This window comes from Vicugna pacos, chromosome 5 (genome assembly GCF_048564905.1).
Source record: "Vicugna pacos chromosome 5, VicPac4, whole genome shotgun sequence".
In the NCBI taxonomy this organism is placed as follows: Eukaryota; Metazoa; Chordata; class Mammalia; order Artiodactyla; family Camelidae; genus Vicugna; species Vicugna pacos.
The window spans coordinates 55,773,861-55,790,379 of NC_132991.1; positions in this window are offsets into that span (position 1 = coordinate 55,773,861).

Below are 16,519 nucleotides of genomic sequence, written 5' to 3' on the forward strand. Positions count from 1 at the left end.
ACCATCACTATGCTGTTCAGACCTTCAGTATCATTTACCTAGATTGTTACAGTAGCCACCGAAGGTGTCTCATCACCATCCTCCTCCCTGTTGCTGAATTAAATGTCCTAAATGCTACTTGTCAAACTTGACCATGCATATAAATCATGTGACAGTCTTGTTAACAAGATCATATGATAAAGGCTCTAATTCAACAGATCTCAGGTGAAGCTTGAGATTTTATATTGCTTTCAGGTCCTGGCCAAGTTACTGTGATCCACTAACCACACTTGGAAGATCAGGTCCTAACTGTTACTATATTAACAAATTGATTAATAGTTAAAATAAAATGTGTTTTGATTATTTACCACCGTAGTGTGAACATAACATTTTTAAATGAAGTGGAGAAAAGTAACAGCACATTCCTACAAGCATAGGAAGTTACACACACACATAAATATATACACATATACATATGCATATACACAAAGCAGTATAGCGTTCTTTACGTATTTCAATTACTGATCATTCTTTAGAAATTTCACTCTAGTCTTTTTTTCCCTCAGATTTCATCCATATCTCTAAGCTCTTTATTTCCATTGAAACTATACAATTATTTTCAAACAATTAACAAATAAAGATGTACTGACTGCCATACTATATATCAAGACTTCCAGAGTCATGCAGAAACTACTGGTACCACTTCCTAATTCGTGGTGCCTTTTTCATTGTTTTCCTTAAATTTCTCTTAATTTCATTTGATATTTTACATTGAAAGAGTAGAATTTTTCTCCTGATGTTCAGTGAATATCCATGCTAGTTAATATATTTGAGTAAAGACTTGGGTTCTTTGAGGACTTGAAGCCCTGGGACAGTTCACAGGACAAGCTGATGTCCTCTCCCCAGTGGAGAGTGCTGTCTTCTTACAGACAGGCACTGTAAGAAATAGTGTTTCTCCCCTGAGCAAGTTCAGGGTCATATAAACTAAATGTACCAAGGGTTCACAAAAATACTTTTTTATTAAAAAATTTTAATTTATGGGTTGCATAGGGGAAAAAGGAAGAGGTATAGTTGGAAGATAAGAGAAATCTAACTTAAATTTGATTCCATAACTTTCCTAGCCATCCATTATTGGATTTTTAAAAAATATATTCTTATTATGATAGTCTAGAAATGTCATCTAGAAACTAATACATAACTCGTATTATATATTCATTTTAAGTAACAATAACTGGAAGCATGCAGACAAAAAATTATCCAGGAATTGTTATCAAGTATTATTTAATATGAGTGTAATCAGATATTTTCTGCCTTTGTGGTTACCTAAAATCTACAACAAGAGAGTATTAGTAATTGAGGTGCTCAAACCTTCAGACCTGGACTACATATCTGTTTCCCTGAGTTTCCAGCTTGCCAACTGCAAGTCTTGAGCTTTCTCAGCCTCTGCGGTCTCCTGAGCCAGTTCTTTACTTAAATTTCCTGTGTGTTATATTGCTTGTGTTTCCTTGGAGAACCTTAATTAATACACTGTATAATGGGTATAAATTTTTAGTCACGCAAGATGAAAAAGTTCTAGAGATCTGCCATACGACGTTGTGCTTATAATGAACAATACTCTACACGTAAAAAGTCAAAAGGGTAGGTTTCATATTATGTGTTTTATACCACAATGAAAAACAGAAGAAGAAAAAGATTTATTTAGCTGGGGCTAATATATTTGGAACAATAGCAGGGTCACTGAACTAAGTATACAAATTGCTAAGAGAACACCCCTGAAGAAAATAGCACTCACTTGAATATAGTTCTGATGTTTCTAAATTCTCTCATTACTTCGTCAGTATTTAAACTAAACTATATTTTACTATTGGTGGGTTTCATCACTAGAAAGTAAAGAGCTTTGCATAGGCACTACGATGCTTTAAGACTGGATTTTTAAAATAGGTATCAACCACTAAATTACAGGAAGTGTTTTTATAAGCAGGCAATTGTTATTCTCCACGTAGGTATTAGTGCCAGATCCAATGTAAGTACCATGAAAGTTGCAGTTTTAATATTTAAAGTCATCACCAGAATCACAAATACATGACAAGCTATTAAACCTATGAAATCCTGAAAGTGTAACCTGAGAGTCTTTCCAGCCTAAAATGAATTACAAGAAATGAAGTAAATTACGAATATATCCCCAGCCTGAGGTTAGAATGCTCATGAACTACAATAACAAAAGAGCCCCCAAGCCCCAAGATATTATTGTAAACCTCATCTACTTTGTTGTTATGCATAGAACTATTCATAATATCAAAATAATATTATTTTGTGATTTTCCCCTGTAATTCCAGTATGCATAATAGTTATAGTTTGCTCCTCAAACTACCCTTGAGAAAAAACACAAATTAACATGATCATAATGAAGTCACTGGAGGACTACTGTTGCTTAGGAACATAACATTTTAGCATGGATTGAGGATTTATTATCATATGAGCCACTGAAATCAGCAATTGGGTGCTTTTCATTTGATTAGATGCTATATATCAATGTGGCATTTCTAATACTTCCTAGTTAAGCTGATGAATTAAATCACTTTTGTATTGCATTACTCAGTGTCTGCTGTTTAATTTGGAAATAAAATTATACCCTCATACATTTGAAAATACAAACTAGAAATGTAAGCACAACATAAGTCATTTTTCTGTTATAAATACTTTACTGTTTTCTGTTTTACTCACTTTCATGCTTTTAGTTCCCCTTGTCACCTTTCCTCTTTATCAGGGAAAATACAGACTTAACACATTTCTCAAAGGCTACTGATGCATGAGTACTTACTCAAACGGCCATTTCTGATTACTAACATACTGTTTGCCATGGCGATCTATGTTTACAATTGTAGAAATAAATGGCTCAGGTTTCAGATTTTCATGAGAAAGATAAACCTCCAAACTCAGAATCTTATTATGTATAACATTAATTTTAAAAGTGACATCTTAATGTGGAAAATTAAAAAACCATTTCAACCATCTGCTTTGTCAGCTAACCTTTACAGTGTGTGCCAAATCATTTTTCTCGGATTAGCTCAACATATTAGTCAGTTTTAGAAGGATAAAGCTCATCTTGTGTTCCATGCATTTAAAACCCATCCACTGATGTAGAACATGGAAGGTATCACTGGAGTCTAACTAATTGCTCCTACCTTCTCCTTTGTATTTTATGTGGGATTATTATGATGAAGAGGGTGGTAGAAAAAAAAGGAGGAGGAGGAAAACTGTTGGGTATTTTACAAAGTCAAACTCTGAAGAAAAAGGAAAATTTATGTTTCCTATTTTATTTCAAATACCAGATTAATTATTAGAATAAGACTAAGAACAATTTGCCACAATGCTTGGAAATTCACTTAAGACGCCATATCAAGAAAAGCCTAGGTACAAACCTAAAAATAATGACTTTCTTATATCATAATTTTAAAGTTTTCTAATAATCAAGAAACTGTATCAGATTATTCTGACGCAAGATGATTAATTCTTATCTCAGGAGAATCTAATTTTATTAACAGCTGGTTCATTCACCGGATCAGTCAGTTAAATATTTACTGAGATCCTTACTTTGTGCTATTCTAGATGTTAAAAATAAAGATGGAAACAATACAGACAAAAATCCCTGCCCTCTTAGAGCTTTCCTTCTAGGAAAAGGCAGGCAAAAAACAGACAACACAATGTCAGACAGTGATAAGTTCTTCAAAGAAAAATAAAAAAGAATTGAGAATTATGTAGGAAAGCTTTCATTTTTAGGCTGAACAAGGAAAGTTCTGCTGAAGAGATGATGTTTGAGCACAGACCTGAATGAAGTAAGAGCATAAGCCTCATGTATGTCTGGGGGAAACACTTTCCAGGGAGTGGAGCAGCAAGTGCAAAGACCCTGAGGTGAGAGTGTGCCTGGCATGCTTAAAAACATTGCAGTACTGCAGAACAGTAAGTCAAAAGGAAGAGTGGCAAAAAGTGCAGGTCAAAGAACTAGCTGAGAGAAAATCAGGCTTTTATCAATGACAAGAACTGTAATTCAACTATTGAGGTAGGAGAACACTGGGGAAGAAACGGTTTTGAATGAAGGATTTCTGTAAGATATCAATCTGAAATCCAAGTGGAGATTTTGAAAAAGACAGTTTGATAAACAAGTCTAGAAATCATAGGAAAGGCTGGGGATCTAAATATGAGTCAGTGCATGGATGGAAATCAAAGCTGTGGCACTGGATGAGACGACCTGGGGATGCATGTGACTCGAGGAGGAATGAGGAGCGATAGAAAAGTTAAGAAGAGGAAATAAAAGTAAGGGAGACTGAGAAGGTGTGACCAGTGAGATGTGGGTAAAACCAGAAGGTAATAGTATCCTAAGTCAGAGTAAGACGGTGGTTAAAGTACTGGGAACTAATTGTTGCCAAATGATGCAAATAAAGTTAGGTATGTTAAGAACTCAGATTTGGCCACTGAATTCGGCAAACTGAAAGCCATTAATGACCTTAACAAAAGTGATTCTAAAGGAATGGAGAAAATGAAAATCCTGTTGAAGTGTGTTCAGGAAAAAGTTGAAGTAAAGAAATAGCGTGAACAGAGATAATCCTTCTGAAAGGGCTAAGAAAAATGGAGATAATAAATAGGTTAAGATAAAGAGGGTAAGAAAAATAAGAGTGGTACCTAGAAAGGAAAGTGAGGTCAGGCAGGGTTATTTTAAAGACGGCAAATATGCTGGTGTGTTGTTGGCAATGGTCCAGCAGGAAAAAGGAAACTGCTAATAAAGAAGAAAAGGAGATAATTGGAGAACCAAAATCTTCTAACAAGAGTACAGATGGAAATGTAGTCCCTAGTAAGTGCAGAAAGTGGATCCTTTGTAACAAGTGGTAAGGCAGGGTTTGTGGTTACAGATACAGGGAGGTCCTATATTTCCTGGTACAACCAGAAATTTTCAACCCCTGGATAGTAATGGAATAAGTATTAAGTAGCAACCTTGCTGTCTGCTCCTCAGCCCAGGTCTCTGATTCTCCATGCCTGAAATAGCTGAGTCTTGATCCCTCCACCCAAGTAACAGAGAACATGGACCACCTCACCTAGTTCTTTCTACCCCCCCTTCCCAGGCACTAGCCCCCGTGATCCACACCATGAAAATCCACAAGAGGTAACAATTGCCTAGAAATGCTAATTCTAAGTCTTGTTTCAACACTGAGTATCAAACCTGACTGACATTAATCAAAAAGTGTTCTTTCCCCATGACTCTACCAGCCCCTCTGCCTTAGACTAGTTGAGTGACTGGCTCCTTCCAGAGGGTGCTAGCCTTTCCATTCTGGTTTATGCCTTTCTTCTGTATAGCCATCCTCTCCTAATCTTCCGTCTATTCTTCTACTGCATTCTAAGCTCACTCCTCCTTTCCTATGCCAGTTTGTCATTGACTATGAATATTATTTGAAATAAGTAGGTCAGGGATTTTTATGATTGGTTCTACTTCTCCCTCAAACTTCAGAACGTTCCATTCACTATCTTTCCTTCTGCTGTACTAAATAACTTGTAAGTTGCCCAAATCTTCATGTTATTTCATAATCCTTTGCATCTTCAAAAGATGTCCTTTCTTCCTATGATGACATCCCCCCTCTCCTTTCTTCATATATCTAAATAAAATATCAGTTCAAATCCCAAATTCTCTGGGACCCCATCTGCAAATCTCTAGACCTGTGGTTCTCAAAGTTTGCTGCCTATTAGATTCCCTTGGAAACCTTAAACATAAAACTGAGTCCTGGGACCCAGCCTCAGACATTCCGATTTAATTGGTCTGGGCTGCCACCAGAGCGTAAGGATTTTTAGCACCTATTTAGGTGATTCTAATGTGCAGCTAAAGAGCTACTGCCCTAGGTGATGTTCATGCCATTCTCCATGTGGCTTTACTGATCGCTATCAGAACTTCTCATCTTGTATATTTAATTGTCTGTGGACCAAATTTTATTAGACTTTGCATCCCCAGTGCCTGTTTCAGAAAATAGAGGAATGTTTCACACACAGGTTTTGGATGAAGGGATAAAATTATTTCGTGTTTATATATGAATGTTATGACTACTTAATGAGATAAGAAAACCTTCACTATCTTGGGGGAAATCACATAAAGGGAGAATAAAGGAAATTGCATAGTTGGAGGCAGTTGCATGATGTGACAGGGATGTTTGGAGCCAGGAAAAATATAGAATAATTCCTGAGCTGCACACAAAATAATCAGCAGCTTTTTTTTTTTTTTACAAAAGTAACAAAATGAGATAGCTGACAGTCACATTTTCTCCCCAGTGTCCTAGAAGTGTCAACATAAATGAATCTCCAGAGCTACTCTGGTACCTGCTGTTTCATAACTCTGATGATCAGATAACATGTCAGCACTTTTAAACTTCGTCCTACCTATTCGATCCCCAATCATGAAGTTGTTTTTAAGTTAGTGGAATCTAACACCCTTTAGATTACTGAAGCACCTGGATTCCCTTACTTTATTATCCACACTCCATCTACTTACTTATTTGAAGGCAAAGTAGATGAAAAGAAGATAAAGAGGCAAAAACAAAACAAAAACAAAAACACCAAGTATAGTAAAATAAGAATGAAAATAAATCCTGGTGAGCACTAGGAGACTACACGTAGTGGCTAGCATTATTTTATTGTAATACCTTTCAACTATGGTATGTTTAACCTTGGATAAATTCAATGATCAAGTTGTAAGGTAATACAAGACAATTTTGCAAAACAAATAAGCAAAACCTGAATTTCAGGTCATACTTAGGCATATATTATGATAACATTTACTTTTTGTTAAATGGGTCATGGCAATTGCGATAAGAAATCAAAGCACTTGGAGCACATATTTTCCAATTGAATGGAAAGACAAAAAGTTCAAGAAAAGCTAGCCCTGCCATTGAAGGTACAATCTCCAAAGCTAACTTTGAAAATAGTAGATGAACACAAGTATCTCAGTTTGAATAACTGTTGCTAACTCTGTAGTAGACAATCTCCATATCCCAATGCTTGAATTCATGGACAGCAAACAAACATTTACAGGAGCCATTCAGGTAATGTAAAGACGGGAAGCTGGCCACTAAGACAACAGGGACTGTTGAGAGCTAAAGAGAATTGCAAATCTCATGTCCCATATAAGGGCAATGAGATTTATTATAATGATGATAATTATTCTTATTATGCTGTCTACCATTTGGTCCCAATATTAAATGCAATATTTTATATGACAGTTTTGCCTTATAATAAAATTGGTCAAGATGTCACACAAAATAAAATTTTGTTTACAGACTCTCCTTAGTCCTAAACCAACTATCTCCATCAGCATAACTGCATAGCTTAACTTGGCACACAATTACACAAAAATTTTTTCCTGTTGCAAAATATTTTCTTATATTTACCCATTACCTAATATACTTTGCAACTAGGAGGGAAAAATAAAGAAAATTTAGAAATAGAGATGCATATTTACTAAGTACCTAATATTTCTAGGCCCTATACTAGAATTATTTCATACATTAGTTTATTTAATCCTCATAATAAGATTATAAAGTAGGTTTATTAACCCCAAGGTCCACATGATGGAACTGAAAATAAAGATATTAGGTAATTTACACAAGATCACACCAATGAAAAATAGATTTAGGACAGGGTTTCATGTTTTTCTGTCTTAATCCACCCTCTTTCCCACAACATCATAAAAAATCTATACTATAAACCACTGGGATTATCATGATGACATTATGTTTATTGAAAAAGATACATAGATATATTCAGAACTTCATTGCCCAAAATAGATTTCACTGACATTGCTTTATTTGGTAATTTCTCTGTGAAAACAATGAACAATTGAGATAACTTGAAAACATATCAATAACATTGAATTTTCACCTGCACTGATAGAAAGCAAACCAACTTTTACCAAAAATGTAAAATAATTTCACTGATGGAAATATCATAATTTTGCTCTCTTGTGGAAAATAACTAAGAGCAACATTTGGCATCACAGAACATTCTACCATGTGAAATTTTCATTAAAATATTACTCTGGACAAGAGATATTTATTAGTCTCATCCAAGTATCAAACATAGGAATAATCCTCAAATCAGTTAAAGTAATTGCATCACACTGCCAATTGAGAACAAGATTTCAAAGTCATCACGATTATGCCTAAAAGCCTCTGGACAACACACATTTCAACGTGGCTAAAAGCCTGTTAATACTTTTATTGCAGGATGGCATGGCCTCAGTCACTCAGTTAGAGTGAGGATTATTGAGGGGTGCCTCTAGAACATGGGTTCTATTCCACACTGGAAAATAAATATTTTATCATTTCTCTTTCAGAATGACTTAGTGTCTATGAAGTATTTCCAAGTGAGAATTTAAGAGCATGCAGAGAGAGAATACATATATGTATATGTAACTGGTAAATGTAGGAGTGGAAAATAATCTCCAAATAAATTTAAACAGGTGATATATGCATGTTATGAGGGCAAGAGGAAAGAGTGAACTTTATAGCACTTGTTTCCTAGATTTTCACCACTATTGTAATGAGAGGAAGTATCTTAAATACTTGTAACATGTGCATAAACACACACATACACATCCTAAGAGCCCAGAATGACACCTTCACCCTCCCCTTCACTGTAGGAATTTGGCCTTTTATCAATCCAGATTTTAGCTCCAGATATGGAGAAGTATCTCATCAAAAGATTAGAGCAGCAAGTATTTTCCCCCATAGACACTCCTGTTATTTGGATAATACTCAAAATGATCCTCTTTCCCACTCTCTCTGTTCTCTAGGGTAATGATAGCAGGAGCCAATCTTTCTCCCTGCTGCTTGAAGTCCATACAAGAGCTACCTTCACTGCACCTTTCTCACTTGCTAGAGGCTACAGAGGATTTATTATGCATGTGTGAATAGGCAATGCAGTGAAGGGCTGTTGCTACCGTGAGCAGCAACCCTTGCCTTTATGCAAGAACTACTATAAAACTGACCCACACAAAGAAACAGGTTGGCATCTCCATGATAAATATGTGGGAGCCAGGCTCCAGGACGCTCTCCAATGAGCTTCACCCTGGGAATTCACACCCCTGTGTATTCCCTTCCCACAGTGGGTGGGGAGGAACTGTGATACTGATAGAATGTTGTAGAAATCACAGTGTGACTTCTGAGGCCTGGCCACAAAAGCCTCCTTTTCCTTGGATCACTCACTCTAAGGAAAGTAGGCATCACGCATTGGGGAAACTCAAATAACCCTATGGAGGTCCTTGGGGTAAAGAACTAAAGCTTTCCACCAATTTCCAGCACCACTGTCAGCCATGTGTGTGAACCACCTTGTAAGAGGCTCCTCCAGCCCCACTCAAGCCTTCAGATGACTGACTGCAGCCCTGGCTGTCATGGAACTGCAACCTCATGAGAAAACCCAAGCCAGAACCAAACAAGCTGCTCTAGAATCCCTGTCCCATAAGAAGTATATGAGATAATAAAGGTGTGTTGTTGTTTTAAGCTAATGTACTTGAAGTAATTATTTATGCAACAATAGGTAACTGATAACCAAGTACCCCAGATTCTTAGGTCGCAGCCTCAACAGCACACCTTTAGCATCTGGTTTTTCTCTCTAGACTGCACTGTGAGGATGAACCATCATTAGACAATGAGAAAGCAGAACAGAAGGCTGCGTTTGCAGAGTCCCTGTTAGATATAGTATTGCCATTGTATAAAGTGTTTTATCTTATTTTCTTAAGCAATAAATCCCTTCTTGATTAGGGACAAGTGGTTTCCATTGTTTTTTTGACTTTCTGCGAACTTATAACATATGAAATCCATTCCACATGGATTGGAGGTGGAGCAGTGTGCAAGAGAAGAAAAATTTCATTTTAAAGATTTTACTTACCAAATGTTCTATACTTAATAAATAATAATGTTTTCCCTGTATATAAGCAGTATGTATGCTAGGTTGAAATTTCATCTTTAAAAATAATTTTCACATTTTATTTTTTAATATTTTATTTATTGTATTATTTTAATTATTTTATTTGGGGGGGAGGAGGTAATTAGGTTTATTTATTTTTAGAGGAGGTACTGGGATTGAACCCAGGATCTCGTGCATGCTAAGCATGCGCTCTACTACTTGAGCTATACCCTATACCCCCCTAATTTTGACATTTTAATTACCAAGTTAATTTCAGATAAACAAATGATTTGGTGTAACCCTGATATTGAAAAATAACTTAAGATATTTTCTCTTTTTTTTAATGGCAGTACTGGGGATTGAACCCAAGACTTCATGCAGGCTTAGCATGCACTCTATCACTGAGCTGTATAACCTCCCCTCTAACTTAGATATTTTCATAACTACCTGGGTGACTTTTGAGAGTCCAGGAGCTGCAGCTGACATAGATCTTTGTGTAAACCCTTATTTCACTGATTTATTTTTTCAGTAAAGCAATTAAGAATAAAACTTAGAATTTCTATGATGTGTTTTTACAGAAGACTGTAACAGTTTTCTTCTTCTGGCCTCTCTCCTAAATGTCCCTTAAGCTATTGTCCGATTTCCCTCCTGCCTCATTTTCTCACCTCCCACCCACCTACTTAACCTACTGTAGTCTGGTTTGTATCAGTCACATTATAGATATCATCCTGAAAAAGTCACCGAAATCTGCTAACTCCCACGTCTAATAGTGTCTCTTCGTAGCCCCCTTTTAAAATCTCTGAAGCATGTTGATACTGCTGAGTACTCCTCTACAAATTCTCTTGATGTTAATCTTCTGTTATTCACAGCCTCTCTTGGATGATGTTCCATCTCTTCTGCTGACCCTTCTTCTTCTAACCTCTTAAATATTTGAGTTTTCTGAAGATGTCACTTCTCAGCCCTCTTCTTTTTTGTATAGCTTCTCCCTGAGCAACTTGATTTTCCTCCTGACTTTCATTAACACCAGTATCAATATAATTTTCAAGCTTCTATCTTCAGCCCAAATCCTACTTTTGAGCTTCAGAACTATGTTTCCTCTAGTCCACTAATAATCCCCACCCAAATGCCTTGCAAACAAAGTCAGACTCAATATGACCACAACTTTTCCTCCAAATCTGCTCCTCTTCCACATATTCTCCTACTGACGTATGACACTCCATTCAATATCACTCTCCCCTCTGCCCTCCCCCTTCCTCTGAGCCATGGAATTAGTCACCAGGTCCTATTGACTCTGTTTTCAAACTGTCTCTTAAATCTATTTCCTGCCTCCCCCACGTCCCCATCATTTCTAGCTCCCATCATCTTACCTTATACTCCTCCCCAATCTATCCCACTTTGAGTTATCTAACAAAAATATAAATTGTTCCTATCATTACCTTTTCAAAAATCTCCAATGATTGTCAGCCGCCTATAAGAGCAAATTCGAAAAGTTTGACTTACAAAACTCATTGCAGCCCAGTCACAATTTAGCTTTTAAAACTCGGCCCGACTATTCCCCTAACATGTTCCTTAAATTCACTCATACCAAACTATTTCCTCTTTTCTAACCATGACTTGCATTCTACACCTTTTACCTTTGTTTACTCCGTTTCTCTGCTTAAACCCTCTTTGCTACTTATCTTTCCCTGGAAAGATAATTTTTTAATATTAAGGACAATCATTGTCTCCTCTCTGCAGTCTTCACGGATGCTTTCCCTGGCATAATTAGTTGTTCACTCATCTATCTTCCCTCAGTACATTAAATATACTAGTAGTAGAGTATTAAAACATAATACATTACATTGTGTTGTAGTTCATTGGATGTGTTTTTACATCATCTATTAGACTGACCTTCCTAGGGAAAGATATCTTGTCTTAGTCATCTTTTATTCCCAGCATTTGGGCATGCTAAATGAGGCATATTAGGAATTCAGTCAATGTTTATTAAATAACTGAATTAATTAATTAATGAAAGTTTGAATGCATTCTCTCTTCTTTCTCTCTTTCTCATTTCTCATTATTCCTTCAACAATAAATTGGTCACAGGTACTATTTATTTTACTTTCAAAATGTCTCCTCAACCTTTCTTTCAAGAATTCTTTCTTCTTTCCCTCCTTATCATTGTCTTGGAGGAACTCTTGCCTGACAAAATTGTATAAGCAAGTCATGTAAAAAAAAGTCTTTCAATTTTTTTTTTATACCTATAGGAGTTAGGACAGGGAAGAAAAGGGTTAACACTGATACCTGGGTGGGTTCTGTATTTGACTATCAAAATTAAATGAACAATAAAATGATCATTAGACTCTCAAGATACTATTTGTGGGGCCAAAGGAAGTTCTAGGTTATCTGGTAACTGAATATACAATTATATTTGATGCTTAGTTAGTCTAAGTTTCATCATTTCCTTAAATTGACTACACTACCATGTCTTTAGGAACCATCGAAAGACCTCTTTTTGACCATACTTCAAACTAAATCAGTTGCCACTTCAACCGACTCCTTAATATTTGATAGTTCATTATAGCTCTTTGTGTTTGTGTGTTTGTAAATTTGTGTGTATGTCTAACACCATTAAATATATTCAATGTGCTGACAAAAATGATGTTATGAAAACTTAAGTAGGGACAAATTCCAGAGTACCCTATATACGTCTTTTTAAAATTACAGAATTTTAAATGGTGTATAGGAGCATTTAATTTCATAGCTTCAAATAATGAAATTAAATTTCTGTCCCAAGTGGGAGACTTTCCCCCATGTTTACATCAGTAAAGTACAAACTGTAAACCAGTTGGCCCATCCACTACATATGCAAACTGGTGAATTCATCAAACTGTTGCCTGTTGTCACTGGTGTTAAACACATGAAAAAACAGAGCATTTATCTAAAGCAAATTCAAGATAGACTTTTTGCCAAATTGCCACACCCATTTCCAAAGTTTTACAAAAAAGGAAACTTACTTTTAATTAATGAATCAAATCAAAGAGAAATGACTTAACTACCTCAACTATTCAAATAGTCAGCAAAAAATAAAATTTTGAGCACACAAAACAGTATTAGTTTATTCAACCAAAAAGTTCACTTGATATTTTTACACTTCTATTTATATAGTATTTACCTATTTACATAGTATTATATCCTGTTTTCCGATCAACATTTCTGCACTGTTGTAATTAGAAAATAAGAAAGGTCACATTTCCTATAAAATATTCTCCTATATTTTCTGTAGAATTCTATCTAAGATTTATGCTTCAAACCATCGCAAAATAACTGGCACTAAATTAGCTATCTTGCTTTAAACAACTATAAAACTAAGCAAAATACATGAAGCATCAGATGTTACATTTTTCTTGACAGCTAGCACAAAACTATAGTCCAAGAGAGAAAGGAAACTCATGAGGTGAGTCCCACAATCTCTTACTCTTTGGTCTGGAAGCATGTTCCAAACCACTGCACAAAAATGTGGCTCCAGGCAGAGCACAGTCTCCTTTTTGTAAAAACTGACAAAGCTGTTTGTAAAATGTATGTAAGTGAAAAGGATGCAGAATATCCAAAATAATCTTGAAATATAAGAACAAAGTTGGCGGGTTCACAACACCTGATTTCAAATCTTACTATAAAAGCAAAGTAATCAAGACCCTGTGGTGTTAGCTTAAGGATAGACAAATAGATCAATGGAATAGAGTCCAGAAATAGACACACAGTTAGATGGTCAATTGATTTTTACAAAGGCATCAAAGTAATTCAGTGGAAAGGAAAGACATTTCAACAAAAGGTATTGTAACAACTGAATATCCACATTAAAAAAAAAACTAACTTCAAATGTGTCTCTCATAATACTCAAAAATTAATTTCAGAAGGAGAGTGGATTGAAACATAAAAGCTATTGTTATTATTGGGCTTTAGGGATTCTTTTATATATTCTGATAAAAACTGTTTCTGAAGTCTTATATGTATTTTCTCAAATCTATGAATGCGTCTTCCTTTCTTATGGTATCTTTTTGATAAGCAGTTTTCCATTTCTGTGAAGTCTAATTATCATCTTAGCCTTTTATAATGTGTGCTTTCTGTGTCTTGTCTAAGAAATCTTTAACCCCCAAATTACAAAATATTCTCTATGTTTTCTTTACCGTGTAGAGTTCCAAATACAAAAGGTTGTGCGTAATGACTACTCAGGTGTCCTCTTCACTGGGTATTTAAAAAAAATAAAGGATTCATCAAAGGCTTCTGAAAACATTAACTCCCACTTCTAGACTAGGCCATCTGTAGGGAGGGAGCACAAAGGGTAGCTACAAATGTTCATTTTTTTCTTACTTTAAGTACTATGTCCCAAAGTTTGATGCAGAAGGAAAAATAAACTACCTGACATCTTGTTCAATTTTATGCATACCATAACAAAAGGCAGTATAGAGCATTTAAAATAAAACTAAAAAAAAAAATCGAAAACAAAAACTATTTTTGACCCACACAACATCCTACTGGCAAAGAAAAATTGTGTTAAGGCTCAGTAGAACAGTCCCATCAATATTGTATTTTCAATACAGTACCATGCTGAAATTATGACAGGTTTCTTCTTGTCTGTTTCTAAAGTACCCTTTACATAATTATTTAAATCACACAAAAAACTGCCCAAATCTATTCAATCATATATATTACGCCTTGTATGAATTTTCGGGAAAGCATGATATGCTACAGCCTGGCCTGACAGAAAGAAACATAAAACTTGGGTGTGCAGCAAGGTATTGCCTTATAAAGCAGTGGGTAGACCACTGAGTGCTGGTTAGCCACTTCCCTGACTAACATGGCCCCTGCCCTATAGTTCATTAGCTACATTCATACACTTTGGGTATGATATTGATCATCAAACTAAGGGCTCATCTCCATGAAAGACCGGAAATTTAGAGGAACTGTATCCATCTATATATATCCAACTGGTGATGTGTAACCTTTGCAACCTCGATTGCTGATTTAGCAGAAAATCTCAGAGAAAGCTCCACGTTAGATAGATAATGTATACCAATCTATGAACTTCAACCAGCCTTTGAAACATCTGACATAGTCAGTAAATGCCCAGACTTTTGCTAGGCTTTGGGAATACAAAGACGAAAGAGACAACCTGAACCTTCAAACTGAAATGGTTCCAAAATACTCTGAATTCAAATTTTCTGAATTTTGAATGTAACTGGTACATGACCCATATGTATTAACCTTACTTAGCAAGAGAGGTAAACATGAGTTATCTTAAACTAGAATTCATCTATGCCTTAAAGTCTATAATACTGTAGCATTCTTGTTGATGCACGTATGTATTGCTACATACTGTTGGATTAAGTGAGCAACTCAAAATTGATAAATCATTGATAAGATGACATCAAAATATTGTGATTTTTTATTTCAGATCAAGAATAACAGCAGTTTAGAAATCACAGCTATGATGACCTCGTAAAAGTATCCTTCCTGAAATTACTGAAAATGACAACTAATAAGCATTGCTTAGGAAAAACAGAATTCTAAAATGAATATAATATGTAATAATAACATGATAGCACTTATGAGGCAAATTTCAGTAATTTTTATCACTCATTTCATCAGTAATTTTTGTTTTCATTCTTAAAAAACTATTTTGAGGGTCTTATCTGTGCTAGGTGCTGGGAGTGTAAATGGTGAGCAAAAAAATAGCAAAAATAACTGATCATGCCATCATGGCGCAAACACTTTAACTGGGGAAACAGGCAATCAATCAATCAATCAATTACAAACAAACAGGAAATAGAAACTATGAAATCGCACACACGCTTTATGTGTACACACATCCACACACACACAAAAGGATTTTGGCTTCATCACAAGGTCAGAGGAGGTCTCCTGAGGAAATGACCCTTGAGTTAAAATCTGAAAGATGAGTATGAGTTAATTAGAAGAAGAAGATGGTTACATTCAATCAAAACATCAGGAAGACCATATATAATGGAGGTGGTGGGAGCAACCTTACGGAATACGATGGAGTCAACAAAGTGGCCGTGTGGCTGGAGTAGGCAGCAGGAGGGAAAGCACAGTGTGCAGTGCATTGAGAATGGAAAGCTGGGCTAGGAAGAGAAGATGTAAAACACTGTAGGCCTTTATAAGGCTTAATGTCTTAACAAAATGGAGTGTTACAATTTAGTATTGGTGTACAGGATATCCTGATGAGACTGTAGGCTAGAAGAGAAATTATCATCTATAAGAAATACTTGCAGATTTCTTATGGTGTAACATACTTACAGTGTCTTCCCTTTAAGGAGAGATAGTGAGTACACTTTTATATACAAGAGATATTTGCATTATGCTCCATGATACAGTTGCTATTATCTAAATATGCATAGTTCAAATCTGGATGATGTGGGCTGTGCAAGATAATAATAAGCTCAAGCGTCATATGAATATGTTACATATTATATTTTTAAATAGACATTAGTAGTATCATGAATATGTGATCAAAGATGTTCAACATCTTTAAATAATCTTCACAGGAAAGCTCATCCAGCTTCAAATATTGCTGGAACTCATAGGAGCTTTCCTATGAAGA